Source organism: Eubalaena glacialis, chromosome 4 (assembly GCF_028564815.1).
Source record: "Eubalaena glacialis isolate mEubGla1 chromosome 4, mEubGla1.1.hap2.+ XY, whole genome shotgun sequence".
NCBI classification, from domain to species: Eukaryota; Metazoa; Chordata; class Mammalia; order Artiodactyla; family Balaenidae; genus Eubalaena; species Eubalaena glacialis.
Window position 1 is genome coordinate 66,692,290 of NC_083719.1, and position 17,181 is coordinate 66,709,470.

The window sequence follows — 17,181 nt, forward strand, 5'->3', positions numbered from 1 at the left end:
GTACAGCAAAGTGATTCAGTTATACATGTGTATATATATCCTTCTTCAGATTTTTTTCCATTATAGGTTATTACAAGATAATGAATATAGTTCCCTGTGCTATACAGTAGGTCCTTGTAGTTTATTTTATGTATAGTAGTGTATGTCTGTTAATCCCAAATTCCTAATTTATTCCCCCCTCCCCTTTCCCCTTTGGTAACCATAAGTTTGTCTTCTAGATCTGTGAGTTTATTTCTGTTTTGTAAGTAAGTTCAATTGTATCATTTTTTTTTTTAGATTCCCCGTGTAAGTGATATCATATATAGATAGTATTTGTGTGTCTGACTCACTTCACTTAGTACGATAATCTCTTGGTCCATCCATGTTGCTGCAAATGGCATTATTTCATTCTTTTTATGGCTAAGTAGTATTCCATTGTGTATATATATATACCACATCTTCTTTATCCATTCATCTGTCGATGGGCATTTAGGTTGCTTCCATGTCTTGGCTATTGTAAATAGTGCTACAGTGAACATTGGGATGCATGTATCTTTTCGAATTAGAGTTTTCCTCTTTTCTGGATATATGCCCAGGAGTGGATTGCTGAATCATATGGTAGTCCTATTTTTAGTTTTTTAAGGAACCTCCATACTGTTCTCCACAGTGGCTGCACCAATTTACATTCCCACTAACGGTGTAGGAGGATTCCCTTTTCTCCACACCCCAAGAGGGATTTTCTTAACCATGTCATATATTCTCTGTTTACTAAGCAAGATGCAAACATAACATGCTTTAAAAAGATTTCCAATTTTTTATGAAAGTAAAATGTAAAAATTTTTGAAAGTAACGGGTTAACTTTTAGTATTGGATTCTCACGCTTCAGGAACGCCAGATTAACATAATATTGCTATAAATTCAATGATCAGTGTAATTATGGAACACATTCGAATTTTAATACATTTTCATATTGGGTTATAGCAAAAGACTGTCAAGCCATGTACTTTAAAGTGCTTCTAGGAATATATTTTATAGGATTTGAGAGCAGAATCCAGCCCATTGCATGGATGCATAACAGCTGGAATGCAAGCTCCAAGAAGGTAGAAACTGTGTTCACCACAATATCCTCTGCACACAGTAGGAGATCAGGGACGCTGGTTTTGCTTTGTGCGCTGTAGTATGAATGGCAGCCTCCAGTGCTGTATAGTACACAATCTGCACAACCATATGCTATAGCTCTCTAGATATTAGATATGCCCCCCCCCCACACACACACAACTTACCTATTGGACAAATCATCACATTTCATACAAACTTAGAAAACAGTCATTTAACTTTCAAATGATAAATGAAGCACCTAAAAGTGTTCGATTCCATGCTAATGTTACAAAAGTTTAAACCCCCTGAGGACAAAAAATGTATTTTATTAGTCTTTGTACTCCTGGCACGTAGTGAGTTTTCAGTGAGTGTTCAGTGAATGAATTAAAAAGATTGGCATTTCTGTGGTTCTAAATGCAGCTGATAGAGGGTGTACTAGAGTTAACTAAGTAATTACTAGAGTCACTACTAGTTACTCCATTTTTTTTTGTTGATTTCTGTGACCCTTTCTGGCCTGCCTCAACCTCAACCTGTCATCTTTCAAGTTTGCTCCTCATTTGAAAAGATAATCTGCATAATCTGACTTAAAAGGACTGCTTTTGGCCAAGAGCATATGACTGCCTGTACCTTCCTGCAAGTGTTTCCACCCAGGTTCTTGAAGTTCATTTGTAGAACAACATAAGGCATAAAATCTTTAAAGGCATTTACATGGACTCTCATTGCTGTCTACCTCCTCTACCCCCATTGCTAGTCCCCAGCCCATCTTATTGATAGAATATTCTCACACTGATAGAAAATAAACACAGTACAAGCCATTGAAGGCTTTGTATGAGTAGAATTGATTTTTCATCAGCATTTCCTATTTGGTTTATTCACCCAGTACTATGGAGATTGTTTGAAATTGTACTACCACCAACAGCAGACTCAAAGCAAAAACTATAGATGTAAAATGTAGTCAAATAGGGGCAAAAAAGGGAAAGAACAAGACCTGAGGCCGAATTATCTATGTCATTTCCTCCTAATTTAAAATTTGCTTAAGGATCATGACTTTTGATGCACTCCTTACACAATTATCCGACCTCTGTCATGAAAAGAGAAAGGCATGACATGTAAAACAAAGAAGCAGCCATTGCTAGTGGTGAAAAAGTGGAAAAGGGAGCGAGACCAGTCTGTCAAATGTAATCACCTTAGTGAGGCTCTCTGAACTCTGCTGTCCTTTTCTGCCAGGCTAATGGAAGCCTCCCTGGGCTTAGAGGAGAGACAAAGAGAGTGAATAGTAAGAGTAGCCATGAAGTAAGAAGGTTCAATGTCGTTGGACTTTAGATGGTCATTTCGAGCAATGAATGAGTTCAGGGGCAACCACGTCACCTCTTCATTCTGCTAACACCGAAATGCGTCAGATCCAATGCCAACATGGGCATATGCCGCAGTCCCCACTCCACCCCGCCATGTGAGAAACAGTCTACAAGTGAGCTTAGAAACGCTCAGTGAATCTATGATGCTGGGCCAAAGGGGTGGTGGAAGAGAGTAAACGGGTGGGGTGCAAAGTACCACAAAACCGAAGGTCATTTAAATTTCAGGAAGTTCAAGGGCAGGATAATGTTTATTTTCTTCACATCTGGAAGGGTGTGTCGTTTTTTCATTCATTCCTGAATTTCAAGGGAAGAATTTCTTTCTGTCAAAATGCCATTGCTTTTAAAAAAAAAAAACAACCAGGTTAATAGGTTAAGTTGGCTGTTTGACAGCTAAGGTAGTTAAGGTGACAGGTATTTTGGAATAAGATTTAAGATTAAGATTTCCTCTTCCAAGACGGGAAATATGCTTAAAGTATTTAATAAAATGTATACAATAAAACTGGTATGAAAAAGGGCAACTTGTCATTGAAAAGCAAACAAACAAACAAAAAACCCCACAGGAAAAGAGGAAGAGACAAGGATCTCATTGAATCATTAACTTCTATGATCTGGTTTAGGCAAAATCAATTTTTAAGAACTGCACAGTTGGCAAATATTCTCTCAGTATGTAGTGAATGGCCAAAGGATACATCTGCTGTTTCTCCAATTGAGAAGAAGAGCATGGCCTGCTGTTAGGAACCTCTTGACTACGATTTGCATTTTTAGTGATAGTTTAGGAAGGTCTTTGCAAAATAACCCTTTCAGCAAAAGCATAAATTTCTATTTAATCATATGCAAAGGCAGAATAAATAACTACTTACTGGCATCATGTGAAAAACATTTATTCAATAATATTTTAGAGGCAAGTATATAAAATGCAGTCTATATCACCATTATGGAGACCAAACCAGGAAGGACCTCTTTAAATCCCACTGGATTGCATTTGGTGTCATACTGATGTGATTAGACACTCAACTTCTCCAACTAGGATGCAGCTGCCTTGATCAGAGCAATGCCTACATTGTAGTATCTGTCCTTGAATCTTCAGGCTGGAAGAATACCCTCATGACTATCTTGCAATTTATATCTGTCAATTCTAATAATTTGGAACACCCTATTCTTTAATCTACATAATGGAAAGAGAAAAAAGAGAGAAAACATGAGGAGGATTGATAAACTTTTATTTTGTGCTCTTTGGTGTTAGAATATCTAAATTCTGGAAGTGCATTTATATAGAACATTCCTAGTTAGTGCTCTTCAACTGAAACATCAAAAGAATATTTCTATCCCCTTGGTTTTCTTAAAGTACAAATATTAGCTAGACAAGAATTTCTGAGTCACAAAACAGGCCAAGTGGGACAAGGTAAATTTGCTCCTGCTTCCCTCCATGTCTTCCTTTGTTTCCATCTTCTTCTTTCTCTCTTTAGAACACGCTTGTGTCTGGGGCATTTTAGTTACTCATGGATCTATACTTCCAGGCTCCCACCTCAGACCTGCTGTCCTGACCCTCTCCTCCCTTGAAACCAACACTTCCTTTGTCTTGAGTCTTCTGATAACTCTTGCTTCTCTACTAATGCTTTTGATTCAAAGGTTTATCTTTCACAGTGAGCGTATTAGGCAATGGGAGAAATATTTTGTCCAAGAAGTCATCCCATTGACCACTGAATCACACCATCCACCTTGGCTGCCTGTTCTGGGGCACAGGCTCCATTTATCTCTATGCAGTAGCATAGCTCCTGCCATTCTTTATTTGGTTCTCTTCACAAATTAAACTTTTCGGTGCCCACAATGGATCTGGCATAAGCTCACTGGCACAGTCCCACTTTAAGAAGTTTGCATTCTCAACAGCAAAATGAAGCTGCTTCAGAATACTAGCATAATTGGCAAATCAAATTCCCTCCAATAATTAAACACACATGAAAAGCAAATGGTTGTTGACCTCTTTTGTTGGCATCCATGATTTTGGATAATTTCCTGGGATGGTATTTGCCAAATGCAGATTTGAGTCTTTTTGTGTGTGTGTGATAATGGGTACTTCAGGAAAGCTTATTTAAATGGGAGACATTAATATAGACTGGGGAGACAACAGCCCTAGAAAATGATGCATTCTGGGCAGTGGTGGACAGAAGCAGGAAACCGTCTGCTTATGGACAGTGAGAAATAGCTGCTAATAATTCCACTAATAAAACAATGAGGCAAGAAAACTAAGCTGAAGGCCATGACAATATTCATTTGCCAACCAAAGCTCCTTTGGCCAATCACTGATAAAGGTCAGCAGCACCGTGGAGAACTTAAATTCAGTGTTCTGTATTCAGAACAATTCTTAGTACAGACATTGTATTTACACAACCAAAAATGCCATTTAGAATGAATTTGCCTGAAGGATTTGCAAAGTCTACAATAGGCAAATAGTCTACCTTATTTAAATTTGCTCAGTCCACTAGCCAACCACCCCAATTGTTAGGTCCCTGTTTGTGGAAGATTTTCTTTTTTCATGACAGGATTCATTTGACTATCCTTCCTATTTGGGGTGGGTGGGTGGAGAGGGTTTGGGGTTGCCGGATTTAGCCAGGACCAATATTGAGTGCTCTGAGTGCTAAGTGGTGACTATTTTCACTGTCAAACTGTTAGACTGACGCATCCAGTGTAGTACTGAAAATCAGAGTTACAGGCATTTGAGTAGTGAAGATGACTAATATTGTCAGCCTGTCCTGTGTTTCTCTGGAGGAAATAGCTACCTAAATGGATATTTTTCAGGGAAATAAAAGGCCTCACAACTGAAATACAATTTTTTTTCCACTGACCAGCCAAGAAGAGTAACAAGGAAAAAGGAGTCTCTGGAAGAGAATGGAGTGCCCATAAAAGCAACTTCAACTACTTTAGTATTTTGCCTAGGGCAAGCTGTAATGGGGGGATAATATTGAAAGAACACACAGGGGTGATTTCAGACCCAAAAGTGGAAATGAAATGTGCAGGCTAAGTAATAGCCAATTTTCTCAGAATTGCACAGAGTTCTTTATTTACTACATGTCCCAGATATTTTAAATTTATTATACACTGACTTTAATATAGACAGCAGAATGTGTGTATGCATCTATTTACATATAAAAAGAAGCAAACCAAGTAGTTTACACACACACACACACACACACACACACACACTCTTAATTAATTAAACTTGGCTAATTCTAAGCCCAAATATATACACATCTTTTAAAAAAAAATTTCTTCCATTGGATTTGTATAGAATTTTTCGCTCTTAAAAGTCAGAGATAGAAAATTCTATATGAATAAACAAAAAACATTGAATTTCTCTTCATTCTTTCTTAGATTCAAAGTTAAAGGACTAAAGTTTTTTTTTTTACATTTATAGTATTATTAGTTCACTACTTTCTTCAAAGAACTATTTTTAAAAAGACCACCCAGAAGTTTCAACTAATTGAGGAAGCAGTCTTCAGCTTACTTAAAAAGAAAGGCTGCATGGGACACATTCCTGGCACCAGTACTCTGTCATATCTGTTTGGGCTGGATATAATGCAAAGGACAATCTTAAATTTTGAAAGGAACTTGGTATTTTCTTTTTGCCCCTAAAACACCCAAAGCAAGAAAATAGTTAGGAATTTCTGATACCTTTTTCAGAGAGATTGTTTTATAATTTGAGGTTTAGTAATGCCAGGGAAAAAATGAGCCACCCAAGGAGATCATAAAAGCCAAAATCACAGATGTAGAAACAGGTTTTAGTAGTGTGATGAGTTTCTGAGTTTGGGGAAAGTATTAAGATGTTATTCAAAGTGGATCATTTAGGCCATGGAATTCTCATTAGCTGTTTGGTCATGAGAGAAACATCTGTAAATGGGAACTAAAAGGCTTTATGAAAAATATTTGATGAATACATTGGGACCTAGAATAAGAAAAATGTTGGGTAATGGTAGAATTAAGTTGGAAATCAATAACAAAAAGATATGTGGAATATATCCATGTATTTAGAAACTAAACTACCAACCTCTAAATAACCCAAGGGTCATAGAAAAAAATCAAAAGGAACATTAAAAATTATTTCCAACTGAATGAAAGTGAAGATTCAACATATCAAAATTTCTGGGATGCAGCTGAAGCATTATGTAGTGAAAAATTTATAGCTTTACACACCTACAGTAGAAAAGAGGAAAAGTCCCAAGTCAATGACTTCAGATCCCACCTTAAACTAGAAAAAGAAGAGCATATGAAACCTGATATAAGCAGAAGAAAGAATAATAAAGATCAGCACAGAAATCAATTAAGCAGAAAACAGAAACAATGAGAAAATCAATGAAAACAAAAGATGGTTCTGTGAAAAGATCAATAAAATTGATAAACCTCTATCCAGGCTAATCTGATGAAAGATAAACAGTTAATAGGACTAACCATACCAAGTGTTGGAGAGGATGTGGAGCAACTGGAACACTGTCACACTGCTGGAGAGAATGTAAAATGACGTGATCACTTTGGAAATTGGCTGTTTATTAAATAAATAAACATAGTTGGATAGTTGAAAACTTTCTGGGTGATGAATGCTTTTATTATCTTAATTGTAGTATTGGTTTTACAGGCATATATACATGCAAAACTTATCATTTGTGCACTTTGAACATGTCCTGTTTATTGCATGTTGATTGTACCTTAATAAATGTTATACGTTAATACAATCATCTGTAATTCCAATGAAGATTAATTTTGTTTGCATTTTATTGCATACTTATCCAAACATTTTAGCCAAATAGAAATGCTTTTTATTTTTGCTGAGATGGAACAAAATTATATGGCCTTTTTAAAAGTGATTTTTAAAATTGAATATATAATGGGCATCTTTTCATTTCATTAAATCCTCTTTTACATAGTTTTTATTTATTTATTTGTTTATTTATTTATGGCTGTGTTGGGTCTTAGTTCCCGTGCGAGGGCTTTCTCCAGTTGTGGCAAGTGGGGGCCACTCTTCATCGCAGTGCGCGGGCCTCTCACTATCGCGGCCTCTCTTGTTGCGGAGCACAGGCTCCAGACGCGCAGGCTCAGTAATTGTGGCTCACGGGCCCAGCTGCTCCGCGGCATGCGGGATCTTCCGGGACCAGGGCTCGAACCCGTGTCCCCCGCATTGGCAGGCGGATTCTTAACCACTGTGCCACCAGGGAAGCCCTACATAGTTTTTAATACCTGCATGTTACACTATTGTATGTGTATGTCAAAAATATTTTAAATAATTACCCATTTTTGGATATTTAAGTATATTTGTATTGTTTTACTAATAAAAAACATTATTACATAGCTTTAGGTAAATATTTTCTTCAGCTAGATTCTACAACGTGAGGTTACTAAATTAAGATGTATATCCACAAAGTTGTGCAGCCATTACCACTATCTAATTCTGGAACATTTCATCACCCCTAAAAGAAACCCTGTACTCATGAGTAGTCACTCCCCATCACCCACCCTCCATTCTCTGGCAAGTATTAATCTACTTTCTGTCTATGTGGATTTATCTATTCCAGACATTTCATGTAAATGGAATCATACAGTATGTGGTCCTTTAATGACTGGCTACTTTCACTGAGCATAATTTCAAGGTTCACCCATTCTGTAGCATGTATCAGTACTTCATTCTTTTTATGGCTGAATAATAATCCATTGTATAGATACACCACATGTTGTTTATCCATTCAGCAGTTGATGGATATTTGGGTTATTTTTTCACTTTCTGGCTCTAGTGAATAATGCTGCTATAAACGTCCATGTACAAGTTTTTACGTGAACATATTATACACCTAGCAGTGGAATTGCAGTTCACCAGTTTATATTTCTACCAGTGATGCATGAGGGTTCCAACTTCTCCATGTCCTCACTAGCACCTGTTATTGTCTTTTTAATTATATCCTCCCTAAGTGGGAGTGAAGTGGTATCTCATTTTGTTTTTTATTTGCCTTTCCCTAATGACTAATGATGTTGAGCATCCTTTCATGTGCTTATTGGTCATTTACATATATTCTTGGAAAAAATGTCTCTTCAAATCCTTCACCCATTTTTAATTTTTTTAAGTGTTGTAAGAGTTATTTGTATACTCTAGATACCAGATCCTTACTAGATATATGATTTGCAAAATTTCTCCCAATCTGTGTGTTGTCTTTACATTTTCTTGATATTGTCCTTTGAAGAAAAGTTTTAATTTTGATGAAGTCCAAGTTATCTATTTTTTTATTGGTTGCTTGTGCCTTCGGTGTCATGTCTAAGAAAACATTGCATATTCTAAGTTCATGAATATTAATTTCTGTGTTTTCTTCTAAGAGTTCTATAATTTTAGCTTTTATGTTTAGGCCTTTGCTCTATATTGAATTAATTTTTGTGTGTGATATGAACTAGAGGTGCAACTTAATTCTTCTGTATGTGGCTACCTAGTTGTCCCAGCATCAATTTTTAAAACAAGTATACCTTCTCCATTGAATTGTTTCGGCACTCTTGTTGAAAAGATGGTACTAATTTTTAAGAACTCTTTGTATATTAAGGATACTGCTCCTTTGGTGTATGTTGAAGACATTTTCCCTCTATTTTGATTAATAGTGTTTTCTGTGTATAGAAATTGTGAACATTTATGAAACTAAATGTATTAGTATTTTCCTCAATGATTTCTTCTGCCATTATTAGATAAATATTTACCTATATTTCCCCTTAGTAGTAGTTTATGAAAATAATATAAATAGCTTTATATGGTGCTTTACCTTTATTATCATGGTAGATTCTCAGAACTACAAACACTATGAGGCAAATACTATCAATCATTCTATTTTAAAATGGATAATGAAACTCAAGGAACAATTGGCACAATGTACATAGGTGGTCACAGTAAAAGCTGAATTGGGATTTAAGCTCAGGTCTACCTAACTCCATAGTGCAAGCTCCAAAATAACTGAAATAACTTAAATTTGAACTTCATCAGCATGGATATAAAACGTTGCCCCAATACTTTTCTAATGCGGCAACCTTATACATGATACTCAATTCTATTTAAGGATTAGCCTCTCTTGATTAAGGGAACTATAACATTTTTAGTGTAGAATATGCTATTTCAAAAAATTTTAAACATGTTTAATAAATTTTTAATCCCCATGTAATATATTAGCTATGAAAAATCAAATTCACTGTTGTGTGTAAATTATCAATGATTTAAAAAAGAAAGAGAATGCTAAGTCAGTAAAAAGTAAACTATCAGTATATAAAATAAAGTTGAGGTTTTAAAAACCATAAAGTAGCCAAACAAATGTAAAATATTTAATACAATGTATCTTACCATCAATAAACTATTGAAGGTAATTTTTTTTTTAAGTATTTATTTATTTATTTGTTTTGTATGCACCGGATCTTCGTTGCGGCACACAGGATCTTCGTTGCGCATGCGGGATTTTTTTTTTTTTTTTTAGTTGCAGCATGCGACTTCTTAGTTGTGGCATGGGGACTTCTTAGTTGGAGTATGCACGCGGGATCTAGTTCCCCGACCAGGGATCGAACCCGGGCCCCCTGCTTTAGGAGCTCAGAGTCTTACCTACTGGATCATCAGGGAAGTCCCTTGAAGGTGATTTTTTTTTTTTCATAGAATTGATTCCTTCTGTCTTCCATCTCCTTCCATACTCCCCCTTGAAGTAAGTTTCTAATCCCTGTTACGCTTTGTATCTCAGCCCACAGGCAAAGGTTTTACAGAACCCAAATGTAAAGATCTGGCTTTATAAATAAAGGTGCAGTTTGTCTGCATCTCCCTTCACCACTTTTCACTTGGCTGTTTAACCAGTTAGTAAACCACCAAGGGCAGATAATCCTGATGGAGATTATTTTTTATCAAGTGTGTGTGTCCAAAAACTGTTTTGGTGACTTTATATGGTGACGACTATTATTAGGGCATCTTAGATAGAGCCTGTTCATGCTGAATGACAAGCACTTTTCTGGTTGTCCTTAAGGAGCATATGTACAGTTCAAATTGTAAGATTTATTTATTGACTGATTGATTGGCTGCATTGGGTCTTCATTGCTGCACGCGGGCTTTTCTCTAGTTGTGGCCAGAGGGGGCTACTCTTTTGTTGCGGTGCGCGGGTTTCTCATTGCTGTGGCTTCTCTTGTTGTGGAGCACGGGCTCTAGGCGCACGGGCTTCAGTAGTTGTGGCTCGTGGGCTTAGTTGCTCCGCAGCATGTGGGATCTTCCCCGACCAGGGATTGATCCTGTGTTCCCTGCATTGGCAGGTGGATTCTTAACCACTGAGCAACCAGGGAAGTCCGAAATTGTAAATTATCAAGGCCCAGGATGCCTTTGTTTTTACTTCAAGGAGAAATCCTATGGGCTGTGTAGAGAGTTGCTCTGCTCCTGAGCAATCTTCCTTAATCAAAGGCTCATAGGCATTACACAGAGCACGAGTGCAATTACATCAAAATCTCAACTTCACAGGAAGTCAGTACACTGTAAGGAATTTTTGTGTATGCTTAGGTAATTTTCAATTATATGTTAGGGCACAGATGAAGGGAAATGTTTTTGAATTCATTCAAAATTAAGTTTCCTATACTGTTCACGCATGCACCAAAAATTCAGATTTGTGATTCATGGAAACATTCTGTTACATAAATGAAAAGTGTAAGCAAAGAAAGAACTAATTCCCAATATATTTAATATTAAATCAATCCTGTTCCATAGTTTAGGATAATAGGTTTAATTAACAATCGATTAAAATGTTGGTAATAATAGGAGCATAATTCAGGCTACACTCCTACTTTCACATCAAGAGCAGAACACTGGAATTCTCCTGTTGGTAGGTTGAAACAAATGCTTTATTTAAAATCTACTGCTGTACTGTGTAGAAACCAAGAGGTTTTTAAAAGTGGGAGGCCTGGCATTCGAGGTGTTGCAGATGTCTCATCTCTGAATGACCCTCTTGCCTTCCATCAGTCTGAGGTGACAGCTGCTGGCCTATGGCAAATCCATTACCTTTCAGAATTTACAATTATTATTATTATTATTCAGGAGTCACAGATTGTTCACTTCTCATCCTTAGCATGGATACTGCAATACTGGTGCAGGCAAGGAGGATTGGGGTGGAGGGAAGCATTTTTTCAAAGAATGTACAGTAATACAAATTAATGTCACATTTTGCTTTATACCAATTACAGTAAGTTGGTATTTTCTTTTAATGTTTAGATCTCATATTCTTCAAAATATATAATCTTTGGGAAATCAGTGCATTACCACTAATCATAACTATTAGACAAGCTTGGTTTCAGTTTTTGATATCCTAACAGTTTAAGGATATAGATATTCAATGACGGTACAATGCTGTTTTCATTCTGCTATCTGAAGATTAATTTGAAATAGTAACAATATGTAATGAAGTGAAGTTAATAAAAGAGTGCAGATGATCAATGCCTTCTGTTTTCAAAAGAAAGGTTTTCAAGTCTGCATTGACATTTATTTTCCATTTCTCTGGTGCACTGGCTATTTGTTTAATAAAAAGGAGACCTTTCCAGTGACAAGGACATTATCTTACTCATTTCAATAATTCTGTGAGCACTATCAATCAAGAGGTTTGCTTTCAAGTCACGTTAATATAAATGAAGTTTTTCCTTTCAGAGTTTCAAGACTCAAAGCCCGCAAGGGCCATAAAGCTAATACTAAGAGTAGTTGAAATGTGGCTTAGAAGCTACAAGAAATAAAATGATCTGCAGAGTTTGGAATGATGTGCCCCAAATAACAAAATTTTACAGAACATAACAGTGTTTTGCATTTAGAATTAAATTGCTCAGATATAAACTGGGGAAGGTATTAAACTTATTCAATATAACTTCACAGGGCAAAACAAGAACACGTGGATGGAAGTTAAGGAAGCCAGTTTTGCACAATGTCGGGAAGAACTTTTTGGTAAGTCCTCTAAAAGTGAAATGAATTGCCCTGTGAAATACTAGTGCTTTCTGCCACTGCAGGTGTTGAAGCAGATCAACAAACATCTGTCAATTATACTACACAAGGGATTGCTAGAGTGGGTGGAACATTGGAACAGATTTGGTTCTTTGAACTCCAATTCCCAATCTAACCTTTCAGGTCAGAACTCTTTAGGACATCAGATGGATAAACAATCTACTAACAAGAAAGACATTTCAACAAATAAATACAGTATAACACATAGAAAAGTGTGCTAAGTAATTGTGATACAAATAAAATATTAAGAAAGAATTGAGAGAAAAGTGATGAATTCCAGCTAGCAGTACAATGTAAAATTTCTTGGAGGAAGTGTTATATGAAGGATCCTAGCAGGAGTCGTATTTCAGGTGGGAGGGATAACGTGGTAAGGGATGCCCGCCTGAAAGGAGGGCATGAGCAAAGAATTAGAAGAGTGGAACTCCATGAATGTCTGGTAAGAGAAGAGAAATATTCTGGAGCTTTTAATTATCAGAATCTTTGTGATAAATTTGTATTTACTTTGGCTGCCAAGACCTGTATGTCAGTGCCTTAAACAAATAGTTATAACATTGTAAAATATCTGGCATACATAAAAATGAATGAAATAATGCCATTTGCAGCAACATGGATGGACCTAGAGATGATTATACTAAGTGAGTCAGAAAGAGAAAGACAAATACCATATGATATCACTTATATGTGGAATCTAAAATATGACACAAATGAACTTATCTACAAACCAGACTCCCAGACATAGAGAACAGACTTGTTGTTGCCAACGGGGAGGGAGGGGGGTGGGGGAGGGAAGGACTGGGAGTTTGAGATTAGCAGATGCAAACTATTATATATAGGATGGATAAACAACAAGGTCCTACAGTGTAGCACAGGGAGCTATATTCAATATCCTGGGATAAACCATAATGGAAAAGAATATGAAAAAGCCTATATATATGTATAACTGAATCACTTTGCTGTAATATACAGTAAGTTCCCTACATACGAACCTTTAAGTTGTGAACTTTCAAATATGAGAACGTACGTTTGCATGTCCAATCATGTAAGTTAGTTCACGTGTCTGGTGTACATTGTCACATGTGTGCATCCTCTACAAGTGGTTGTGCTTTTGTGTACTTTACTGTACAGTACTGTATAGAGTACAGTAGTACAGTGTCTTTATTTTAAGCCCAGGATGCCCGGAAGCAAGCGTAAAAGCAGTGGTGATGTAGCTAGTACTACTGTACTTTTCAAGGTAATGTATTGTAAGATTAAAAATGTTTTCTTTATTTTTTGTGTTTGTCAAGTATTATTTGTGTGAAAAGTATTATAAACCTATTACAGTACAGTACTGTATAGACGATTGTGTTAGTTAGGTACCTAGGCTTTTTTGGACTTACGAACAAATTGGACTTATGAACGTGCTCTCGGAATGGAACTTGTTTGTATGTAGGGGACTTACTGTATATATATAGATAGATAGATAGATAGATAGATAGATAGATAGATAGATAGGTATATATATATATATATCGCCGGCATAAATCATCAACTTCTCAATCATATTTATTTTTTCTTTGTAATCTAAAATAATCTTAGATAGTGATAAAGATAGATAGGAGACTCCCAAATTGCTTCCAGAATTTTCCTAGATAGCAATAGGACTGTACAGCATCTGAGAACAGATTCCAGGAACTGAGTCACCACTAAGATTTATCTCAGTGCAGCTCCTTAGGGGAACCAGCCACACTGCTGTCCCTCTAGGCTTGAAGACTTTGCTCTCAGAGAAAGTAGTCTGACTCGATAAGATCCACCCAGAAGACGACCAAGCCAACCCACTGATTTTTGGCATTTTCCTAAAGTGAAAAGAAAAGCAAAATTTCCAACTAGCTAATTTTGCTACTTGTTAGTCTATCTGAAGTCTTTTGTTTCTGGAAGTTTTTAACATTCTCTCTTTGTTTTTGTCAGCAGTTTTTCTGTATCATGCCTGGCTGTGAGTTTTTCATTTTTTTATTTTCTGGTTTTTATCCTGTTGGGCTTTGTATTGCTCCTTGAATCCCTGACATGGACAGTCACAAGCTATTATTTCTAAGAGATTGTTTCTGCCCCACTTGCTGATTCTCCTGCTGGGACACCAGTGTCTATACCCCACATACCTTTTACTTTTTTTCCCCTCCAGTATCTTTCATCCTTTTTCTATCAGGTTTCAGTCTGGTTATTTTTTCAGAACTGTTTTCCAGTTTACTAATCATCTCCTCAGTGTATCTAAACTTTTCATAAGCTCATGTACTGAGTTCGTAATTTTGGTTATTACATTTTCTCAGTTCTAGAGTTTCCATTTGAATCATATTTTTGTAGTTTCCAGTTCTTTGCTAAATTTCTTAGGACCCAGTTTCTTAAAATAAACATAAAATCTGCATCTGGTAACTCTAATATTTAGAGCTATTGATCTGTTTCTACTGTTTTAATTTTTCTGGTCATTTGATCCTGTCAGCTGGGATGCGGGGTCACTTTAGATGAGAGATGAGGCTGGAAAGGTAAGCTACAGCCGGTCACTGAGAACCCTGCCAATCATATTAAAGAACTTGGACTTAATTTTCACAGGAATAGAAAGGCATCAAAGAGATTTAAGCAGGCAAGTCTTTTCCGTTTACACTTCAGAAAGTGTGAGAGAATGTGGGAGAATGCATTAGAAAGCAGTAAGACTTTCTAATCTAAGCAGTAAGACACAGAGACCAGTGGGTAAGGTTTACAGGAATTTGAGAAGAGAGGGTGGCAATTAGGGGTAAGGTTTATGCTAATGGAGATAAAAAAGGGTGTATATATCTAAGAGATATTTATGAGCTAGAGTCTACAGGATGATTCCCATGTTTCTGGTTTTTGGAAACTGAGTGAAGAGAAAATGGTGCCATTTACTAAACTAGATAAAATTGGGGGAAGTTCAAATTCAGGAGAAAGAAAAGGAGTTGATCTGGAGTTGACCTGTGGAGTTTGAGATGTTAGGGTGACTTCCTAGTTTTGAGATGTTTGTGGTCCGGACACTCGGGAGAAAATTCTGGGCCAGATATAAAGCGCTGGGAGTCATCTGCACACAGGTGAGAGTGGTGTAATGCAGAGGAGTAGACGCAAGAGCACAGGTAGGGTGAGGTGTCCTGGGTGGAAGCTGTTAGAGTACAGAGCTGCCAAGGGGCAGGCGGGCTCTTAGAAGCCTGAAACAGACCGAGATGGAGTCAGCAAAGAAGTCTGTGGCAACTAGGGGAGTGGCTGTCACAAAAGCCAAGGGTAGAGATTGTTGTGAAGGGAACGTGGTCACCAGCATGAAATACCACTCAGCAAACATACTGTAAACAACTCATTGGTGACCCTGGTGAGGAGCGTTCCAGTGGAGTGCAAGGAGAAAGCGCGGTGCCAGCGGGCTGAGGAGTGGATGGGTGAAGGGGTGGAGAGTGAGCGCGGCGTGCTCCTTGCCCTCAGAGTGAAGTCTGGCTCTGAGGGGGGAGGAGAAAGATGAGTAGATAGGATGTATGTGAGGTTAGGGAATGTTTTATAATTTTAGGACAAAAAGATTTGACCATGATCAAATGCCAATAGGAGGAAATTACCAGAGTGGGACAGGGTGAAGAATACAAGAGAGAAAAAGCCTAATTAATAGCGAATATCTTTGAAAAGACTGGAGGATTTGGGATCTAGAACTCAGGGGGCAATGTCTGCCTGAGATGCTTAGAGGCAAAGGAGAGAGATCCTTTTCTGTTGTTGTTTTTCCTAAGAGAAGGGAGAAGAAGGTTGTGTTAGGGACTAGTTTTGGTGGCAGGACAAAGAGAGGGTTCTTTACAGATGGTTTCTCTTTTTAGCAGGATTAGGGAGGCTTGGATATCTGCTGCAGGAAGTTGGAGAAGCAAAAACTTTCAAGCAATATGGTAGAATGGCCACATAGCATTAAAGATCCAGCTGAAATCAGATACCATGAAGTTGTGCACTGGCCCCGTTCTGCAGGGTGATGAGTTCTCCCAGCAGTTGCCAGCAGTTTGTAGCAGCTGTGGAGGAAAGGGACTGTTAGATGTACCCTGAAAAAGGATTTGGGCCTGCTGGGTCCCTCTGCAGACAACAGGACAAGGCTAATGAGAATGTTGACCAGTGTGATGGACAGTGGAGATGAAAGGGAGCAAGTAGGTAGAAGGAAGTCTGAGATGGAGGTTCCAGGTCTGTTCGGTGAAACGTAGTCTGTGACTCCACATTTTCTAGTTTGGGTGATTGGGATTATGATGATTTTTAACTTATATATAAGAAGACCGGTTTGCTTGAGACAGTCTTGGTTTATACCTGTTTTGCTGGAGTAATTAGTAAGGCACCCCATTTCATTTCACTTTCGAAAGTGTCCTGATTTGGATAATAAATGAAATGTCTTGGTATCTATATAGAGATGACATGGACCAGGTTTGGTAGAAGGGAGGTAATGAGTTTAATTTTGGACATGTTGGGTTCAAGGACTTTATAGGAAATTCAGGTTAAAAGGTTAAGTAGACCAAACATACAGGCAGATACAACCTATACTCACCCATAAAACATAAATTAATACAGTACTAAATGACTTATAATTTAGTGATTATCTCGAGGGATTTACTAATTTGCAGATAATACGTTAAACTCCTAGAAAATATTTGCATTAAATACTTGAGGGCCCTTTCTTGGTATTAAAATATGTGGTGTTTCTGAGTGAAATGGAAAATATTAATCATGTGAGGAATCATTGTAACATTGACC

General features: G+C 37.3%; 1 protein-coding gene across 1 annotated transcript in view; it reads right to left on the reverse strand.

Annotated features, from left to right (window-relative positions):
- HAPLN1 (hyaluronan and proteoglycan link protein 1) overlaps positions 1-17,181 on the reverse strand; it is a 68,258-nt gene that overhangs the window by 42,193 nt on the left and 8,884 nt on the right. The gene's annotated exons all lie outside the window — the stretch shown is intronic.